The sequence below is a fragment of the Corvus kubaryi genome, unplaced genomic scaffold, assembly GCF_017639235.1.
Source record: "Corvus kubaryi isolate FWS band 111438036 unplaced genomic scaffold, C.kubaryi_AGA036_p1.0 37334, whole genome shotgun sequence".
Classification (NCBI taxonomy): Eukaryota; Metazoa; Chordata; class Aves; order Passeriformes; family Corvidae; genus Corvus; species Corvus kubaryi.
In genome coordinates this window covers 22,246,707-22,265,742 of record NW_024581108.1, presented here as the reverse complement: position 1 = coordinate 22,265,742, position 19,036 = coordinate 22,246,707, and the positions used below count along the sequence as shown (strand labels likewise).

The window sequence follows — 19,036 nt, the reverse complement described above, 5'->3', positions numbered from 1 at the left end:
TGAGGCCAGCAACACAATAAATGCAACTTCATTTTATTGTGCTTTGGTCAAAGGCTAAGAGCAGCTCATTTACTGTTTCCCCAACAAAAAAACTTGCCTTTTGGAAACTAAGGATCCCCAATATTTTATTGGACCTAATACATATAGACAAGCATGTCTCCTCAAGGATGCTATTATTTCCTAATGAAAAAAATTACTTTATTTCTCCTTTAGTTGTCTTCCTAGATGGTGAAATTCTCACCCATAGGAAATTGTGCTGCAATGAAGTTAACTACTAGAACTTACTTTTTTAAATTCACATTAGAATAAGTAGGTTCAATTGAGAATCTGACCTTTCATTTCTGTAATAAATTGAAATGAAGACAACAGGTCTATAGCGAAAGGCTCCATTGCATCAACTGCTTCTATAAATGTGGCTTGAATTTTGAATTTTTTATATTGTAAAGGTTATTACATGACGTTATCTTTTATGCTTAATACCTAATGTGCTGCAGAAAGAATAATTGAGGGAGATGAAACTGATAATATTTGAGAATGTTACCAGATCTGTGCATGTACTTTCAATCAATCTGTTCGCTCAGCCTTTCCCTCTGCTCCCTGCCCTGTTAAGTGTGTTGCCACATTGGTTCAGCTCTCCTGCCTGTCAGGCGGAGGTAAAATAACCTGTAGACTTCTTTCTACCTTGTGAGCATCCTGGTGATCCCGCCCTGGCTGTCATCCCGGGGAGTGCACATCAGCAGTTGGGTATCTGCGTGTCCTGCAGAACATCTCGCTCGTAATTCCGGATCAGATCCAATCCTCTGTGATGCTCTGAGCCCTCTTCCCTGTCAGCCGAGGGAGACGTGGCCACTCAGCCCCGGGGGGTGAATCAGATCTATCTAGAGGCTGCAAAAAGCTTTTCTTGCAGTCATTTACCTCGGTTAGCGAGAGCAGCGCTGCTTTTATGCATTGATTGGAGATAATACTGGTGAAATGGCAATAACCTGGCAAATGTACTTCTCTCTGTATGTAAATCCTTTCGGGAAGTGCATGACAGCCTCTGTTTTCTATGGGTCTCCGTTTGTAAAGAAGCTGTTATCACAGAATAAGTTTAATGGGTCGTGAATTTTGTGTTGAAAGGAGAGTCTCTCCATGACTTCTGATCCGCCTGCAACAGACCTATTGGCTCGGCAGCGAGTGCATTAGGCTAAATATGCTTCCTCCATTGACTCTGAAGGTAACAGCCCTAAATGCCTCATTAAATTTTCATGGGTGACTGCGAGAAGCCATGAGAAAAGCAGCACACTGGTGGCGGTGTGGCGGCGGGGCCCCCGGCCCGGCTGGAGCCCCGCGGCCCGGCTGGAGCCCCGCGGCCGTGCGGGGGGAGCCGCGTTCGCGGGGCCGTGTGCGGGCTCCACGCGTGGGCAGCGGCCACCCCCCGCCCTGACTGACCCACTGACCGCCCTCCGTGCGCTCGGCCGCCCCGGGGAAGCCCCTGGTACCGATTCCTCCCGGCCGTGCTTGAGCGCGGTGCTGCGGGCGGGGCGGGGGGCTCTCCAGCCGCTCCGCTCTGCTCGCACTCGGGGGCTGCCCCGGAGCCGATGACAGGCTGGGGACGAGCCGACGCGCCCAGCCCCCCGCCCCGAGCGGGGACAGCCCCTCCAGCCCCCTCCTCGCCCGTCCCCCTCTCCCTGCCCAGCTGCACAGCGGCGCTGAGACCCCCAGCCCTGGGAGAGGAGGAGAAGGAGGAGGAGACCGACCCCTCATCAGCAGCGTTCCTCCGCCGCACACCTCCCTTTTCCCCTCCCTCTGGCCTCAGCGCCGCGCTGGCGGGGCCGGAGAGGGCAGGCGGCGCGGGAAGGCGGCTCTCCCAGCATGGACGAGCCATGTGTATCCTAAGGAATAACAGCAGCTGCTGCGCCCACGATGGGGAGCAGAGGAATGCGAGGAGGAGAGGGCTCGCTGGGGCAGGTGAGAGAGCCGCTCCCCTCTTCCCTGCGCGGCCGGTCCTGAGGGCGGCGCGGCGGCAGGTGCGGGGTTCGGGGGCACAGCGGGGTGCGCCTCTCCTCCTGCGAGCGGGGACCCCTTCCCCGCAGCAGGCACGGAAGGGCAGCTTTTCTCCGAAGGAAGTTTTTTTTTTGGCCGTCCTTCCCCCCCCTCCCGTCCCTCCGAGACGGGGAAAGGGCTGGAATCCCCTGCGAGTCGCGGGAAGTTGCCGGCTTCGGGGGGAGCGCGGTGCGGGGCTGCCCCACACCCAGCCGAGCCCTGGGGCAGAGGGCTGGGGGCGCTTTCGCCATCCCCCGCAGCGGGGCAAGTAAAATAAAATCGAGGAGGGACCCACAGATGTGATGCGGCTGCGGGATTCCCCCCGGCCGCCCCTGCCGTGCCGGGGGTCCCTGGGATGCGCCGCTCTCGGGAACCTCGGCCGCTGCCGCCCCGCAGCTGGAAGCGCCCCCCGCTGCCGGGCTGGGAGCCTGCCGAGGGCTGGGAGCCGGCCGCGGGCAGGGATGCGGCTCGGCTGCGCCGTCGCTGCCCTGCCCGGGAAGGTGCGGCAGGGCCGGGGGACGCCGCGCTGAGGAGCGGCGGGGAAATGCCGCCCGGGGCGGAGGGGCCGCTGGACGCGCAGGGCGAGCTCGCCCTCACCAGCCGGGGACCCTCTGGGGACCGCCCGCTGGCCCCCGGCCAGCAGCCCCCGGCGCTGGCCAGCGGTGCGCGGGCAGGGGAGCGGGTGCAGAGTGGCCGCTTGCGTTAGAGGTGCTGCGGGTTCCTGCGCCTCTCCCTTACAAGCCCCTACTTTAGGGAAAAAACCGACACCCCCCCCGCCCCACACACACACACGATCTGCGTGTTTTGGAGTGCTTTCTTCTCGGGGTTGTGCACGGCCACCGAGTCACCAGGAGCAGGCAGCCGGGAATGAAAGTTCAGAGCGCTGCTGGGCTGCCGGCGGTGGGAGGAAGGTGGGCGCAGGAGCTGCTGCCAGGCTGGATCAGGACAGTGGTGACAGAGCCCACAGGGGCCGGCAGGACAAGCAGGGAACTGTGAACTCCCCAGAGCCACCTCTTCCTTTGGTGTTTTCCGGGGTGTTTCACGGCAGGGAGGCTCAGGTTCATGACCGGCACATTTGAAATGCCTCTATGAATGGCGAAATGGTGAGGTGGGAAACTGGGACCAATAATCATAGTAAAGAACGGTAGATGACAAAACTGGTTTCTGGGCTGGAGAGTCGTGGAGCTGGCAGACGAATGGGAAGTTTTTAATTTCCCGACGAACTTCTGTTTCATTGTACGTTTCAAACCAGTTAAGTTAATTTCCAGGTCTTTCCCCGAAGTCGTTTTAAAAGCAAAGTCCTTGGAACTCTTTGCCATTTGTCTAAATTCTGAATGCATGTCTGAAGCATTTAATCATGTTTATTGTTTTCAGCCACTCAAACGGAATAAAAATTACTTATCGTTGACGAAGCTTATCTCGCAAGCTGTTTCACAGTATGTTTCCATTGCAAGACGCAGCGCTGTGTTAAACTACTGATGACTGTATTGTTTATTGTTCTTTCATTCCCCACCCTCACCCCATGTAACACCAGTATCAATCTGTTCCTTACTGCTATACTCAAAAATAATGGAAGAGCAAGTTTTCACCAGTTTGGTATTTTCGCTCGTAGCTGAGATTTATGTCTTTTATATTTGCTCTTAAGCTGTTTTTCATTGGGTGTGCTAAAGGCAGCTGATGTATTAAAAAAGGAATCAAGGCTTGAAGCTAAAAGGGACTTTCAAACTCTTGAGCTAAAACTGTGGGTGGAATTAGTGCTGGATTCATAGCATTGTTTATTTCTTTATCCACATACATAACACCTTCCGAAGCATAGGATTCCTTGCCCCTTTGTCATTACCTTTTTATGTCATTACACAGCTAAAATGCACTGCTCACACTGATCTAGAAATACAGATTTATTGTTTGGAGTGTTTTGATCTTGGACTCTACCTCATAGGTGATTTTGCTGCACTTTAACAGTATCTCAACACAGTGATGGAGGACACCATCATGTTTTCTTGTAGGATTACCTTTGGGACCTTAGTGACTGCACACATCAGTGGTTTCATCTTAGGAGGATTGAAATTGATTTTTCTTCTTTTTCTTTTTTTTTTTTTTTCTAACTCAGCCAGTGAAAGACCCTGTGTATGTCCTTTGACCCATGGCCTCCCATGATGAAGTGAAACCAGTAGTGGAGGATGTAGACTTGAAGTAGCTGCTACTAAAAAGTAGAGGTATCAAAATGAACCCCTTCTCCTGTTGGTCAGCCTGTGTGATTGTTTGGGCAAGGCACAGCTTTTAAAATTTGCAAAATTTGTAGAACTGCTGCATGTATGTATCAGAATAAATTTAAAACATTAACCTTGTGATACTTTTTTTTTAGTACTTTTGATGGGTCCTTGGTCAAGCAAAGGAAGATTGACCATTTCCTCTCATCCCTAACAGGCCCATTGTCTCTAAAGTATTTTATATTTCAAATTTTTTCAAGGTATTTGTGTTGAATTTAGCAACAGCCAAGCTCAGCAACTAAATATCAGTGAGGTGGGAGAATCTCTATTTTTACAGCCCTGTTTGCATTTTGAAGTGATAGCAAATACTAGGAAAGAGGAACACGATTTTCTAGATGTTATAGTTCAAATTAACTTTCCCAGTCAATATTTAGTCAAGGTCTTGATGGTTAAAGTTAACTGTCCAAGTCAATGTTTAGTCAAGGTAATGACTTGGTTTTTATAAACACTACCCAACCATTCTTGCAGAATGAATCAGAGCTGCTGGATCACAATACGTTTGCTCAGCCAATTACTTAGGAATAAAACTACATTATTACTTGGTCTCTCATATGTCCTGTTCTGTTTGGTGTTATTTCAGCAGTGCTTGCCTTCAGCCTTTCTGTGGCTTCATTCTTAACAGCACCAGCTCTGTCTTTAAGGCATTTATTTGCCTGGTGGTTTTGGGAGATAAAATAAGTCCTGCACTAACCTGTTTTTATGGGTAGGAAGATGAGGTGTGGAGATGCCAGGTGCTGGCTCCCGGAAGGAGGTGCAACATGTAGTGCAAAAGCAACATTTATTTAGCTCCAAGGAAGTCTTCAGGAGCCTGTGCTGGGCAGCTCCTTGTGCAGTGCTCAGGAAGAGATGAGCACTTGGGATAAAGCAATCATTAGCAATCAAACATATGGAAACCATTTTGGTGTCTGGGACAAAAGTGATGAAACTGAGAATTGTTGGCATTGTTACTTACAGTGAAAGATGGAAGCATGTTGTGATCTGGGAAAGAATTGGAAATCTTTATTGTGATTCTTTGTTTCTTGGCATCCCTTTAAATGGGATCTTCATTCTTCCAGGATGGCACTTCAGTCTCTTAAACTGACACTGAAATCAGTCTGGACTTCCATTGTACCAGTGGTTTTTTTCCTTCTTTTACTTTATTTTTATTTTAATTGTACCACTTGCAAATGCATTCCCTGCAATTACATGGGTATTAGAGTAGATATTCATTAGGATTTTACTAATCTGAACCTCAAGTGCTGTTCTGCAAATTTGCCAGCCTTTGTAAGGCAGTGCTTGACTTCATCAGCTGCACTGTTTTATTAGGAGTATTTTGATACAGTAGAATGAAAAGCATATACTCTAAACCAAGTAATTAATCAGATTGAAACCTTTTCATTTTCATACTTTGATTTGTCACAAAGAGAGCCTGCAGCTCTATATTTTGCCCTTAACGCTAGTTTTTACCCAGTCTGACTGCAGCCAAATGACATTTCATGGTGGTGGTTTAAGAATTTCATCCATGAATCAATCTTCCATTTCTGTTTCAAGGCAGCAGAATTGTCACAACTTAGAGCAGGTGAGTGAACCCGGTACTGTGAGCTCCAGGAAAGGTACCTGTATCTGTGTGTTTGATCTTACACTGCTGTCAAACACGTTTTCATGTGTTCTAGGTGAAAGCAATGTTCTAAGTCCTCGACTTTGTTCATTTAAGTGGTTCAGCCACGTGCACAAATCCTCTGTCAGAACCTACCAGTGTGGGCCTTGCTGGTGGCAGTGGGGTCCGCACAGCCTGTTTGCAGTGGTGGATCTCTCTCAAGGTGGTGCTGTATTGAAGAGCCAGAGCAGAGCAAGGCCTGTCAGCTTTTGTCTGTGAATCAATATATTGCTTTTTGCAGGGTGAGAGTGAAGCTCGTTCCCTGGGATGACCCCGGTGTGTCGGTGCAGGTGCAGAGGCTGCTGTGTCCCCAGCTGTGGGGGAAGCAGCTGTCCAAGTCCCAGCCCTTCAGACAGCTGCATGTGCTGGCCAGATCCATCCACAGTGGAGCAGCAGCATTGCTGAAGGGCTGCTTGTCACATCTTGCTCTGGCTCAGTCCTCTCCTTAGATATGTGAAGCAGTTGACGTGAACTTACGGCCCTTGGAGGCGTGAAGATTTCCTTCAGTTACTTATGGAATCAGGGAGGAGGATGGCTGTGAGTGAGCTTTTGGAAATGCAGTGTTCCTGAGCAGAAGCCTGCTGGGGGAGCAGGCTCCAGGCACTTTCCAGCCTGTGATCCTTTGCATTTTCTACAGAGAGTCATTCCATTACTCTTGGTTTAATGAGGATGCAGAGGTTACCCTTCTTTAAAGGGTATTTTAATATTATCTTTTTTATTTATTTTGTATCTTATGTTTTGTATTCATATCTTAAGGGTAAGAATATTTTCTTATGTAAGATATACAGAAGAAATTCTTCCCTGTGAGGGTGCTGAGGTGTTGGCACAGGGAAGAAGAGAAGCTGTGGCTGCCCCATCCCTGGAAGTGTCCAAGGCCAGGTTGGACGGGCCTGGACCAACCTGGGATAGTGGGAAGTGTCCCTGTCCATGGCAGGGACTGAAACTGGGTGAGCTTTAAGGTCCCTTTCAACCCAAACTGTTCTATGATTTTATGATACGTACAACATAAAAAAACCAGGGCGCTGTTTTTTTCTGTATTGAATTTTGTGTATCTCTGTGTATGGAGATAGATATATGTATATATATGCAAATATTCATTTGCTGCCCTTTTTACTATATAAAGATTTCTCAGGTCTCCAGGTATTGTCAAACAGTTACACTGAGAGACTCCCCACCCCTCCCACCACCAAATAGTGGTTACTCTTGTGGGTAGAGGAGCATCAGTTTCTTGAGAGTCTTTGCAATTCCCCAAGCCTGAAGGCAAATGAATAGAAATTTAGTGGACCACCTAGTTCTTGACTCAGAATTCTCCAAAGAGGAGTCTGACCTAATTTATATTGTATTGGATCAAATAATCCTATCATGCATGTGTGCCTTGCTGTTTTGTTTTCTTTTAGCAGGCATATTGCTGTCTTGCAAAGACTTCAGATTTAAATGTTAGGTAATGTCCCTGTGGTTTTAGGAGGTGCTTTTCCTCAGTGAGTACTTACTGGAAAATTACATTTAGAGGACACTTGTGAAGAGGAAGACAATCAAGACAGAATACTAAGGCTGCTAGAGTTATTCATACCTGAATGTGATGGGCTGTTGTTTAGTACTGAGGATAATGAAGAGTCCTCTCATACAAAGTCTCCTTATTATTGCTAAAGATGGAACTGGAATCTCCCCAAAATGCTTTTTGTAGCAAAATGCAGTATGAATATCTCTGTTGTCACTGTGACAGGATTCTGGTGGGGTTTGATGTGGGTGATTGTAGAGTTGCTGAGGATGTTTGTTGGGGACAGCATGTTTTGAAGCTCATTGGGAGCTGATCAGCATCTGGGCACTGCAGCTGTGGCCTCTTAAAGCAATTCCAGGTGTGCAAAACCCTTTTCTGGTGTTACTCTGTAGATAGTAGCACCCATCAGTCTGTTGGTCCCAAGATACACTCCAGAGCTTATCAATCTATCTGTCTGTGTTTGTGAAAAGAACTTTCTGACCTGCACAGGTTTATTCTTGGGAAGCATAGGAAAGTTTTGAGTCTGCAGAATTTCAAGATCATACCACAGTTCTTTGCTCTTGAATTCTTGGAGAACTTGGATTACTGGGAATCCAGTTGATGCAATACACATTTCATAGTTTCCTTTTACATAACTGTCTTCTGCCCTACTGACAGATCAGTTACTTAGCAGGCATCAATATTGGTTGTTTCTTAACCAAAATGATTATATTTTTTTTTTTTTTTTCAGTAATTGAAGTAACTGAGGGAAGATTTGTGGGTGGTCTTTTTTTACACCATAAAAAAAAGCTTCATTTCTGTTCCTGGTTACTTGAGATGCAGCTCAACAGACTGTGCTAAAACAGCGAAGAAGAAGAGCAGTTCAACTTGTTTAACCTTCCCTGGATTTATTCAGGTGCCTCCAGTATTTCCTCAGATCACGCTGGGATGAAGAGATCTGAGCAGGCAGGGCTCGGTGCTCGTGCAGGAGCAGACAGTGTTAGTGATGTGATAGCCCTTCCAGGACCTGTCAGTCTATGCCTGACACTGGCCAGAACACTTCAACTGGCATGTGCTTTTTGCCAGATTAAAGTGGATTAGGTCACTTGAATTCACCCCTCATTGAGTTCATACCTTTCCTTTAATTCTCTCTCGTAGTATCTGTCAGGATTGATGGGGAGAAAGTAAAGCTTTTTCTGTATTTAGGATATTTTTAACAAACAAGTAGCATGAAGACTTTGCTTTAACTTTTTTGATTGCCTTGTGTAAGCTTTGCAAACCAAATATTTCTTAACCACTCGTATTTGGCTTGTGGCTGTGGTGGGGTAGGAGACTCTGCTTCCGTGATCTTGAGGTTAGTGAGGATGTGCCACACTGATAACTTGGTGCTGTAGAGGATTCCAGGCTTAGGAATTTCCAAGTAGATGCTTAGTTAAGCCAAGCATAAAGGTAATTAGGAAAAAAAGCAAAATACTTCTAAACTGTAGTGCAGCACAGCTGATACTCAGGAAATTGTACTGCTCTTCAGTTCACCCAACAGTCAGTGCAGCAAGTATTTTATTAGTATTTCAATTTTCCCTTTCATTCATTTATGTAAAAAAAACCACAGTTAATTTAGTTTTATTGTTACTGCCTCTTGTGTCAGTTTTCTTCAAGCTCCAGGGCCTATTAGCAAATTCAGACCTTTTAATGGCAAGATTAGATGACCTGTTAGGTGCTCATGTCTTAACTTTTAGCAGCTGTTCCACAAATATCAAGGGTCTTCCCAGCAGGTGGATTTTCCCTGCTTTTTAAACATAACGGAGGTTTTCCCATGCTAGGGTTTTTATTTCTGTGAATGTGCATGCATTTGAAAATGTGTTTACTGTGTCACAGTAACACTGAGAGTGTCACTTGGAAATGTTGTGGCCCCTGTTTGTGGTTTTAAAACACCTGGTAGTTGTTTGCAATAAAGACTCCCCTTTTAATTGCACTATAATTAATACAAAACAAATCAACAGGAAATGCTACTTCACACAGCATGTTGGCAGTTAGCTCAAGTTTAAAAACAGTAAAAAAAAAAATCAGTGAGTTTAATAAAGATTATTTTATGAATGGGGTTTTTCTTTGTGGCTGCTGAAGTAATCAAATCTCACATTATGGCTTCAGGACAGTTTTCCACCCACCATCCCTGTGTGATAGTTTTTATATATTCTGACCCATTTTTCTTCTTTCTGAAAACAAGAGAAAAAAAATGTTCGAGAAGTCCTAAAGAGGATAACAAATTGAATTGACCACTTACTGTTCCTGGCACTCAAATTTTATGGTCCTTACCTCCCTAGAGATGGAGTGAGCTATTCACCAGCACTGCGTGAGAGTTGCAGCTGATGAAATTTGGTAAAGTTCCTCCACATCAGAAGCGCTACACTGATTTACATCACATGAGAGCTTGTCCCCTGTTGCTATGTTACATTTGTAGCAAATGCTAATTGAATTTGGTGCATACAGATCCTCAGAGAAAAGTGAAGAATTGTTACTGAGTGAATCCCACAGTGCCAGGCTTCAGTTTCTGGATTTCAGTGCAGCATGCTCCCGGAGAGAACATGAAATCTTCTTTATGCTGTCAAACAACACCAGAAAAATAACTCTGCTGCAGCCTCAAAACAGGTCTGAGACTTCAACACTGCTGAGTTTGGGCTTGAAAAAGAGCAGCAAGTGATTTTCATAAGGGAGCTCTGGTTGCAGCTCTTTATTTTCTTCTTGGCAGGACTGTTGGTCCAGCAAAGTACCTGTATGTGGCTGTCCTTTTGAATGTAGAGTTTCTTATGTTTCATTCTTGCATAATTTGTTCTGTTGGGCTCTTGGACGAGGTGAAGAGATGGCAGAAGGAGGACTCTCCAAGGGATGGTTCTGTGCCTCACTAATCCTTATAGAAGCAGCTGAGTTTGTTAACTTGGACACGATGCCCAGTCCTGACAACTGAAATTTAGGTGAGAAGGATCCTGTTCTCAGTTGCTGAACTCGAGCTGCTTTTTTTCCAGGGAGCAGAAATCCAGGGGAGCAGATCATGCGCATCAAGCTTCGAAATACTGCTCAGGCTGTGTAGAGAACTAACTCTGTTCTTTATTGCAAAGATCATCTCTAGTTCAAAGAACAGACTGCAAGTGACCCGTACACCTTGTGGGTGGCTGATTCTGCTAATCAGTGTTTGTAGATGGAGCTTTTTGGTGGAGATGGGAAGAAGGACAGTACAGAGAAGGGAAATATTTGTACAGGTAGGGTCATTTGTCTCGTGAGTCTGGGACCACAGGAATAAATTTTCCTGATGTGTAGAATGTTGATTTCCTTCTTTATGGCTGAAAGTGTGTACATAACTTGCGATGTGGTCAATGAGTAAAGCAGGTGTAATATCAATTTTAGTGTCTGTTTTGGACTACCTGTAAGACTTTTTCTCATTTTGTTGGGCTAGGATGACCTTTGGCTGCTTCACAGTGATTAATCACTTACTAATTTATTAAGGAGATGTATTCTTAGGCTGAATGACAGTGAATGGCTCTTATTTTCATAGGTGCACATACATTTTCATGAGAAAGACTGGCACTGGATTTTTCCAAGACAATCTGAGGTTTGGTTTGTTATGAGAAACAGGCATCAAGAAACCACCAGGAATTGTGCTGATTTAGTGTATGTCTGGTTTCTTCTCCAGAAAACCATTCTGGAGATCAGTGTAGTTCACTGTTGTGTATTCAAACAATGCTGGAAGAAACCAAAAGAACTGAAACAAGGATGTCTGGAGGATTCCTTCCCACTTTGGACGTGAATGTTGCAGGAGTTAGGTGAAAAGAGCAACTTAAACTACAGTCAGCAGGGAACAGAAGCTGATAGCTCTGTAGTTTTAACATTAATACAGCATGAAGAAGTTCAGCCTAGAGTTCCAGGAGATGGTTGTACAGGTTTGGTCACTGCTGGCACACTTCTGTTGGACTGCATCTTTATTCCAGTATCACTGCATGAGATAAGATGCAGACATGACAACATAGTGTGTATTAATCTTGCTGAGTCCTGATGGTTCCAGCAATCGCTTCCTGTAAGAAGTTGGCCACACTGGGCATATTAGGGAGAGCACAGTGCTAAATAGAATGAATTGTGTATTCAGATGTACTTTAGGTTGTACATGACTTGCAAAAAGTGGAGAAAATCTTGTCTGCCTGTCTTGAAAGTAAAGGGGATAATGTCTGGAGGAACAGTTCCAATGCTTGACAATTAATAATAGCACTTTGAAAAGAAGCTTTTAGCAGAAGGCAGGCACATAGGTTACTGAGTAGTACAGAGAACAATGTAATTTTTGTGCTAATATGTTGAGATCAAATAACTCATTAATAGAATAATTTATAAGAGCGATGCAAGTAGGAGAGTAAAGTTCTTCTAAATATTAATCTACTGCATATATTATTTATTGTTGTAATAAAAGGTTGAGGAGTAGACAAGGGAGACTGAAATGCCTTGCAATTTCTAGTAGAGTTCACAAAGTGCTTTTTTAGAGGAAATTTCCTTTAAATGAAAAATGCTGGCCTAACGTTTTAGTGAGGTAGTGGTAATAACTTGTGAAGTTTCTTAAAGCATCTCTGTGCAGTAACGTGAGAGGGAAACTTCTGAACCAAGGTTCTCTTCTGCAGACTGAACAATCCCAGCTCTCTCAGCCTTTCCTCACAGTAGAGCTGCTCCATCCCTCTGATCACCCTGGTGCCTCCTCTGGACTTGCTCCTACAGCACCATGTCCTTCCTGTGCTGTGCATCACACTTGGGAAGACAAATCTTAATTCTTGGCACGTATAAAAGAGCCTTGCGACCCTCACGCCTCAAACCTCACCTGCCAAAGGTTGTCTTTTTAAAGTAGCCTGTTACATTTCGTGGTTATAGCCTTAGGAGCTGTGTTAGTGTACCCAGAATTTCAAAAATACAACGGGGAAAGCAGCTCAGGGAAGAGTCAGGGTGCAGAAAAGAAACAGCTGCTATTACAGGTACAATGTGTTACTACTCACAGCCTCCCTTTTCTCCAGTGAATAATTTTATATTTAACAGCAACTTGTGAAACAGTCTAATGATGTGTTAATAAACTGGAGTGGGATACATTTTGGTTGTTGGTTTTTTCAAAGGTTTTTTTATCTGCTGGCCCACTTCTTAAGGAGTGTGAGTAGATGATTAGATTATGTATTCTATTTCTGAACACTCTTTTTGTAGTACGAAGCTCCGCATGCTTCTGTCATTCAAAAACCTGACATGACTCTGAATCCCCTCCTGTGATAATTCTGATTGATTACTGGGGCTTTTAAGGCACTAATACCACCTGTAGAAGCATTCTTAGTATGTGACAGAAATGTGTCTTGCTTATTTTGAGGAAGTGGAGTTCACACGCAATCACAAAGATTTGTAAAACAGCTCCTTGTAAATTTTTGCAGTGATTGTAAGCCAGACAGTGTGTGTAATGGAGAACTCAGCCTCCTTTATATTTTGTGAAAGCTTCTTCATGTGTTTCTTGTTCTTGTGTGACATTCTGGCACCTGTTGGTGTTTGAAAGATTACTGCCACACTTCAGTGCATAGTTTTGGGTAGAAAACAGCTTTACTGATGTTTTTCCTGGAGTTAGTCAGAGATGCTGTTCCTGCCATTAGGTAATCTTCGTATATTATTGTTGTAGGAATGTGTTGTGCTTAACATAAATAAAATGTTGCTTTCCCTTGATTTTATTCTGTGGTAAAACAGACATTATTGTGCTCTGGTTTAGTGCTTTGCTTTTGCTGTTGTGTAGCTGTAAATCTCCCAGGGATTCTGTCCCCCAGGGATCCACTTTTCCTCGTGCCCAAGTGAGCAGTAAAAAAGCTTTTGCCCTGCACAGAAGCCTGTAAGTTCTGCACGTGCTTCCAACTTCAGTGTCTTCATCTCTATTGGACATAGGTAGAAAAATGTAGCACTACTTTCTGAAATAGCCATCAGAGCTTCCTAATGAGACACTTGGATTTTTTTCCTCCTTTGACAGAATTAAACGTTACCTATTAACCATAATGCTTAAATTGATGAAGTGTAAAACTAGTGAAATGGGTTACAGGGAAAGGAAGTGAAAATATTATGAACCATATGCCCTAATTTATGTCTTCTTAGAAAATTCATCTAATGAAATTAAGTATTTGGAATAATTCAGCTTACGATATTCAACAAGAAGTACAGCAGTAATGGTAGGATGATCTTGCTTTTAATACAGTAAGGAAGATACAACTCCTTTCTGGGGAGGAACATCAAATCCTATTGTCTTGAGATCCATGTGCATCCTCAAGACCAGGTTTTCTTTTCCTGTGGACCTACACCATTTGGTTTAATTTAGAAGCTGTGACAGCAGCTTCTGCTGTGTTCTTTGTGACCTTAAATAGAGGCAGATGAGATGCCAGCTCTTTGTGTGAGTTCTTAATCCCAGTTTTCTGGTCCCTCTCCTTTCCTCGTGGCTCTTTATCTGGATGCAGCTCCTTCCTCACAGATGATTGTCTCCATCCACTCTTAAGCTCCCCCCCCACCCCCCGCCCCTGGAAGCTGATTTTACGTCTTGACTCCCAGGCTGAACCTCCCAAGTCCTCCATTATTAAACGGCAATCACAAATTCTTCTCTTCTGCTTCTTGTGATACAAGACTTCACGTCAGAGTCGATCCCTTTTTTCTCTGCTCTGACTCTTGTACTTTATGCATTCAAACTCAGCAGCTTGCTGGGTGCCCTGATGGAAAGATGAACCTCTTGCTGTCACTTCCACTGTTCTGTGTAATTTCAGTTCAAAGCAGTAATTAAAGAAACAGTCCATTTTCTGGGAAAATACTTTTAGAAATGTGAATGCATTCTAGTTCCTTCTGGAGGTTGCAGGAGGGGTGATAGTGCAGTGGGATTTTGGTATGAAGGAGTAGTCCTGGACAAATGTAAAATCTCTTTTATTGTAAGTAGTATTGGGCTTGGGATTTTTGGTTTATGGCTTTTTTTTTTGGTCTGAGGTAACTGGAAGAGTGGATTTTGTTCAGATTATGTCCTCGCTGAGGTACTCTGGGACTGGTGGGTTTAGTCAATAGAAAATGTGTTATATCTGATGACTCCTATGAGACAGAGCATGAGAGTCATTGATACCAAGAGTCCTCTTGACTTCTGTTGATGGAGAAGAATTTAAACTACACTGGTGTTTGGCTTCTTATCTTTCTCAGGATAATCATGGTGTTTTTAATGGCTGTACATGGCTGAAGCATTTTGCTTAGGTAAATAAATTTGGGATGGGTTTTGGAATTTAGGGGGAGGAAGATACGTAAATACAACCAATATTACTCTTCTTGGGCCCTTACGAGAGAATTCAAGGCATGCAAATGCTAAGTGAGGGAGTGGAAATGTCATCCTTCAAAGACACATGAAATGCAAGGACTGTGATAAAAGTGTTGTGCACTTCGAGGTATCTGAGTTACAAAGCTTGTAGTTCATGGAATTATATCTATGAATCTTTTAACATACTCAGGTTGTTCTTTATTTCTTACGGAGTGTTGCAGAATTTGTTTCCCTGGAGGGGACTGAAGTAAGGCTGGAAAAATCCTACCTGATCTTCAATAATCTTTCACACGCAACACTGGTAATACTCCAGAATTGCACTATCACTGGATAATTTACACTTAAATCCTTTCACCTCTGTGCTCCCACCTTCAAAAAAAAAAATCCTTTAGCGTTATAGGGAGCCAGAGATTGCACACTTGAAATACCTTGGCCTTGTTGCCAGTTCAGTCTCACCTGCTTAGACTGATTTATTGTGGGTTTGTTTATTTTCTTTTTCAGAGGGCAAGACTGAAAAATGCATTTATCCCATTATAGTTAACAGATTCAGGAAGTAATTTGCAGATCAGGAAACAATGGATCTCATACAATAAAAGCACTGCCTAGGTAATTCATAAGGAAGATAAACTTGTATTGTTAAGCTTGCACATTTTACTCTTATTTGTAGGCCATGTATTGCTCTCCTGTGCTTTCCACCATTAAGCAGTAATGTTACTGCATTAGTAAAAAAGCCCTGCTGCTGTGACTGCCTTTCAGAGCCACACACAAAATCAGATAATGCATTTTACTGAATTATGAAGAACGGTGTTATTTGTTTATAACCGCGCACTTAGTTATTGCTCTCAGGGCTCCCTGTTGCAATTTAATCACTTCCCTGCATCTCCAGAGCTCTCACAGGCTGGCATGAGGCAGCGAAGGGACAAAGCAGGATGACTGGCAGCTAAGTGTTTCAATCAGTCAGGATACTGATTTATTTCTGCGAGGAGGAGTGTAAAGGAAATGAGAATGGCTGTTTTTTGTAAGTGATGCGCTGAATAGTCATCACTTAAACACTGGAGGTCACACATAAACACTGAACTCTTGAGACAGGGAAAAGAACCCCACAGGAGTGTGTCTTGTCACCCTCACTGCACACAGGCTTTGGGAAGCGTGTGATACTCAGCATGTCCCGAAAAGGCAGCACAAAGGATGAGTCTGGAATCCTTTCACTTACAGGGTTTTGCTCACAAAAGAAGAGATATGAAGCATTAAAAGGCAGGGTGTTGGGAATTCTTTGTTGTCTGTCTAGTTACTGTAAACACCTGTGAAGTTTTAACTGTATTCAGGAGTCTGGCATTGCAGAATGTTTAAACTGGACCCAATGAATTGCAGTGGGGCAGGTGGTGTAAATATCTGTGCAAATTGATCCCTTCTGGAGTTAAAAATGTATTTTAACTAGAGCAGAAATAGGAGTAAAAACATTGGTGGAATATTATATCTCTGTTTTAAAAAGATTCATGGGTATGCCTGGGATAGGAACAGATACATTAAAGTTTTCATTGCCTACTTTGAGGCAATAGAAATCATGTAATTTTACACCCCTCTTGATGTGCTGGTTTTAATCTCAAAAAAATTAATCCTCTTTGGATAGTCAAAACAATAAATATTGTGTAACAAACCTGACAGCATTAGATGATGTTTATAAGAGAAAGAAAATTCAACTGAAGTTTTTTGCTAATGGTGTATCATTCCTTCTGTATTCCATCTGAACTCATATAAAATCCAGGGGAAGCCAGCAGATAGTTTTGAATGAAATTAGGTCTTTCTAAGATTTTAAACCTCCAGAGCCCCCTGAAAATCCGTGCTCAACAATCACTGCTTTTATAGCAGGGAAGATACCTTAGCTATCAGGAGACTGCTTTAGTGGGGTATTCCCTAGAAAGCCCCCTGTAGCCTAGCCTACATTTCATCTTCTTTTTCTAACCTAAATCCTGAGGTTGTCAAACACTTTCATAAAAAAAGTATGCACTAAAATTTGATGGAAATGCAGCTACATAGAGAAAGAACTACTTTAGGAGAAGCTTTTAGTGCTGACAGTAGAGAAACTTTTTACTGTCTCATGAAAAACTGAAACTCTGACTGCAGGGAGAGAGAAGGGGACTTGCCTCTTGGTCAGAGGAGAAATCTCTGTGTTTGCTGCTAAATGCACTCAGGGGAAGTGAAGGTATCTGCAGTATAAAATAATAAAATACAAAAGCAGCCCTTGCTATTTGCAAGATGGCAAAGGAGAAGCTCCACTTCTTGATTACACTGATTTCTGGATGTTTTATGCATCTAGATCAATTGATATTTCTTTTCATGGCACCCATTAAGACACAGATTTTGAGGCCTATTCTGTTTCTTTCACAGGGAAGGTGTATGATATGTTGATAACTGTATGATCACGATAGTTTTGGAAGATAAAGGAGAAGAGAAAATGTGCTGTGGGCAGGAAACAGCTACTTCAGCATTTCTTTTCCCTCCTGTCTTTTTTTTCCTGAGCTAACAGTCCATTCAGCCTGAATACAGATCTATTCTTAATGTGTTCAACTGCATTATTTAGCCTACCACTGCAAGCCAAATTGTTATCCCTGGAGATGGAATTGCTAAATTGATTTAATGGAGCTTTGTTAATCTGGAATTTCATTTATATCTTCTCTTGCATCTGTGCATTGTCGCTTCTTTGTGTTTAGGAAGTGTGATTTTGGCCAAAAGGCACAAATATACGCTAAGAGCAGCTCTTTAGCTTCTGGCTACCTGCAAGAAGGCTGTCGAGGAGACTCTTGTCTTGTGAGAAGCACTTAAAACTTGCTATTAAGTCCTGTAGTGCCCCTGTTTGCAGCACATCGATCCTTTGGAAGTGAGGCCCTGAAGGAGCAGATCTCTGTTGTGCTCCGTGGCTGTGAGTAATTACTGAGAAACACAGAAAAGAATACCTGAGTGGTTTATTCATAACCTGCTTAGAGGCTGCATTCCTGACTCCTGCATGGTTGGAATGCCACTTGCTGGAGCCACCAGTTGAAAACACAACCAACTGCTGGCTGAAAAGATCTGCAGTGGTGAAAAACACTGAGAGAGAGAGAGAGATATCAAATAGTCCCCTGGAAGGATATGGATAAGGATTACGTAGAAGAGAGAATTTGCAAGCCTGGAATGTGTTTTTCCCTACAGTATCTATTTCCATTTCCTGTCAAATGGCTTTCAATATTTAGGTTATTTCACATTTTGTTATAATCTCTTGGATGGAGATCAGATACAAGATTTACAGTCTGAAAACAGGTTGAAATGGTTCCTGATGGTGTCAGGAATATTTGCAAGGTTTTAGCAGCTGATACGGTGCAGATGAGTGCATAATACAGATAATAACATTTATTATCTGTATTGCTATCCCATTCCTCAGAGCTGTGGACATGGATTGGAGCCCTCCTTGCCTTCATTTTCCCCCATGGTCCTAGGCACTGTAGCAAACAGGAAAAAAAAAATCCCAAATTATATTTTAGAATGCTTGATAGTAGAGACAACAGCAGTTTTCTGATGAGGAAATAGCAGAATGATGTGACTGGTTATGAGCTAGTCAGGGTTCAAATATCAACATCTTCTACCCCTTTCTCTCATTCATTAAACCACACAACAAATGACATATTCGAGGTGAAATTTTAACAACAAATAATTGGCTTTGGAGGACTGTGTAGCTGTTCTTTAGGGGAGCACCTGGACCTCCCCCCGAAGATGCTTTTTTGGCACCTCTGTGTGGTGATACAGATAGAAAAGGTCAGCAATGGGATGAGTACAAGGAATTAATGATTTAAGAATAATATGATAAAAAATTATAGCCTCTCAGCTGTCCCACCTTCCTCAAGCAGTGCATCCAGTAATCCTTTCCAGATTGTTTTTTATGAGGCCTGATCTGATGCAAGAGCAAATAAACTTTGGCTGCTGAGCAAAGTAACACTCTCACCTGGCTTGAGAGGGATTTACATGAGCAGTAGGAGTTTCTGTAACACATTTTTGCAGGATCAGGATTCTGTTTGCAGGATTCGTTAGTGCATTTCTTAATGGAAAAAGAAAAAGTTCGTGTTACCTATGAAATGTTGAGCATTTAAAGCTTTCTGCTTGCTAACAGCTTTCTAGTTTCTCTTTGTTTCTCCATAAAGTCTGTTCTTTCCCAAATTATTCTGTCTCCTCAGAGCAATCTTCAGCTAAGAGTGAGGACAGATTGGCACCATGAGTGATTCAGTGTCTTGAAGCTGAGATTTGTGTTAGGGAAATGTGATGTGATGCAGGGA

At 43.5% G+C, this 19,036-nt stretch overlaps 1 protein-coding gene across 13 annotated transcripts in view; it reads left to right on the top strand.

The window, feature by feature from the left end:
* Positions 1 to 19,036, top strand: part of DAB1 (DAB adaptor protein 1) — a 417,412-nt gene that overhangs the window by 269,922 nt on the left and 128,454 nt on the right. For 2 of the 13 annotated variants that reach the window (XM_042030794.1, XM_042030796.1), the window contains exon 1: positions 1,704 to 1,950. The exons of the other annotated variants lie outside the window; for them this stretch is intronic. The gene's annotated coding sequence lies outside the window, so the exon portion shown is untranslated. Of the gene's footprint in view, positions 1 to 1,703; positions 1,951 to 19,036 lie in introns of those variants that run through there. 13 annotated transcript variants of the gene reach the window in all.